The sequence below is a fragment of the Mus pahari genome, chromosome 2, assembly GCF_900095145.1.
Source record: "Mus pahari chromosome 2, PAHARI_EIJ_v1.1, whole genome shotgun sequence".
NCBI lineage: Eukaryota > Metazoa > Chordata > Mammalia > Rodentia > Muridae > Mus > Mus pahari.
Genome location: NC_034591.1, coordinates 57213293 through 57216308, shown reverse-complemented (window position 1 = coordinate 57216308; position 3016 = coordinate 57213293).

Genomic DNA, 3016 nt, shown 5'->3' with positions numbered 1-3016 from the left:
CCTGTGAGAACATGAACTTTTCACTCTTGGGCCCTAGTCCCTTGCTACACAATTGTTCCTGGAACATTCTTAAGTAAAAATATTTCCTGGAACAACCACAATGTCCCAACGCCCTCTGTGGAATGCCCCAATGCCCTAACCACAATGTCCCAATGCTCCAGGTGTGTTGCTTAATGTAGGGCATGACCTAACTGTTGAGTAAAATTGTGGCTTTGGACTTCCCCCTATCTCCGCCCCATACCTCCTCCTCTTTTGTGGTTTTTGCCTTTATAAGCCTGTAAAAAGTTTGGGCCAGGGTCNAACTCCTCTACCCCTGCGTAGCATATGAGTTTCGACCCCAGCATGCTGGCCTGAGCTCTTGTCTCGTCTTGCCTTCAATAAACTTTCTCGTGTGATTGCAGNAAGTTCGGTCTCAGTGTCTCACTGGGTGTGCGCTATTCCCGAGACTTGAGTGAGGGTCTCCCTCTGGGGGGTCTTTCAGGAGGAGACCACTGGACCCATGCTCCTGGTTTCTCATCATCTTTCTCTATATAGCTTCTTCTTCTGATATTAATTTCCATCCTTTTGATGTAATACATTGTACCTAAGTGAATGACTAACATTTTTTTCTGTATTTTCGCGTTCTCATAAGAAGCTCATTTGAACTGATGGTGATCTTCTGGGCCCCCAACCCAAGGGCAAGTAAACTCTCTAGATAGACTGTCATTTATTGGATCCTAGAACTGACTATTATCCTCTGTATTCCTTTTAACATTTCTCAAATTCCACTGAAGACAAATTAGTATTTCCCCCCTCGGTTTAGTCTTCTTGTCCTCTGGTCCATTTGGTTTGATTAGCTCCACTCTCAAGTAGTTCCTTCTTCAGAGTCATATGCTCAGGTAGAGAGTTCATGACATAAGATTTAAATGATCTTTCCATTCTCTTATCTTCCCAGATATTTTATGCGTTTAGAACATTATTTATAGATGGAAAATACCTCACTGAATGGCTAAAGTGTCAGACACGAGCGCGGGGGACATCTCTAGTCCTTTTTTTGAACACAAAGTAATAGATTGAAAAGTGAAGCCTATTATACTTTGTGTCTTTCTGCAATGTCAGGATTTATTGAATAACAATGAATGCATAAGGTATAGTGACAGTTTGTCAGATAGACCCACATTCCTTGGTAACCACAGGTTTGGTGAATAGGGTTTTTTGTTTCTTGTTTTTTTGTTTTTAAAATTTTTTTTTCAGTCTTCAGTACTATTATTAATTTCCAGGCCACATATTACATATCATAGAGTAAGTGTATCTTGTGTGTGTGTCTGTGTGTGGCAGGTGGGGCGGGAAGCTTACAGAAGGAGGAAGGAAGGAAGGAAGGAAAGAAAGAACGAAAGAAAGAAGGAAAGAAAAAAAGGAAAGAAAAGAAAAGAAAAGAAAGAAAGAAAGAAAGAAAGGAAGGAAGGAAGGAAGGAAGGAAAAATGCATCCAGGGACTAGAAGAACGAGGAGGTAAAGAGCTTGATAGCACTCCCTAGAAAGAAAGGGTCTCACTATGTAGCTCTGGCTGTCCTGGAATTTACTGTGTCACCCAGGCAGGCCTTGAACTCATGGAGATCTGCCTATCTCTGTCTCCCAAGCTCTAGGATTAAAGGCATGAAACACTATAGCCAGCAGGATTGGATGTTTTGTAGACCAATCCTATCAGCTAAAGTGATTAACCATCGTAGACCTTAAGAATATATTTACAACACAATATTAGTCACAATAAGGTTTCTCCTCCACCATACCTAGAAGCAGCCATGACATTTCCTTTCCTTTTTTTTCTTTATTCACCCACCATCTCTTTCCATGCTAGAGCAGGTAGCTGAACCTCCAGAACACACTGCTTCATTCATTTATGATGCATTACGAAGATGAAATCTCAGGGATGTCAGGCGATCATGGGAGGTGAGTGGTTGCACAGGGGGCACTGTCCCCCAAATACTTGTTTTGTTTCGTTTTGTTTTATTGCCAACCTGGAAGCTCTCCAAACCCCATCAGTTATAGGTTTTTAGGGAGGCTTCATTACACAGGTGATTGAATCTTTGTCTAGGCTGAATCCATTTCTGGCCCCTGTCCCTTAACAGAGGTGGTGGGGAGGGGAAAGTACCAATTCCCTTACTAGGTGTTTACTTTGAAAGAGCCCTTTCCATGACTTACACCTATGCATGGAGGAAGAAGCTTAATATGAATAACAGAAGACACTCTGTACTCATCCATCACTCAGGAAATTCCAAGGATTCTGATGAAGCTTCTCTGAAAGCCATCAAAGTCAAAGAAATATTAGAATAAAATCTTCTCCCTTTATCCCTGTCATTCAGGACATTACAAGGGTGTCAGGAACTGAGACAAACACAAGTCCTGGTTAATTATTTTATTGTATTTTATTTTATGTCAGTTTGTTAGAACTAGAGTCATCAGGGAAGGGAGAACCTCAATTGAGAATATACCTTCATCATGTAGGCAAGTGTATGGGCATTTGATTGTTTAATGATTGATGTGAGAGGTTATGAATTCACTCAGGGCGGTGCCAATCCTTGGCAGATGGGCCTGGGTTATATAAGAAAGGAAGGTGAGCAGGTCAGTAAGCAGCATTCCTCCATGGCCTCTGTCTGGCCTCTGCTTCATTCACTGCTTCCACTCTCCTGCCTTGAGTTCCTGCCCTGACTTCTTTTTCTTCCCCAAGTTGCTTGGATCATGGTGTTTTATTATAGCAATATAAAAATAACTAAGACAATGTTGTGATGAGGAAAAACCAGGAGCAAACACAGGAATGTTTCAAGGTAAAATTTATTTTATGGCCAGGCCAAACTTGCAATCTCACTGGAAGAGAGAGAAGTAGCCCTGACCAAAACGCAGGAGAACCTTTTATAGTCAGGCTCTGACCTTTGATTGCAAAAGCAGAATTTTTTTTTTCTATTTTTGTTTGTTTTTTTGAGACAGGGTTTCTCTGTATAGCCCTGGCTGTCCTGGAACTCACTCTACAGACCAGGCTG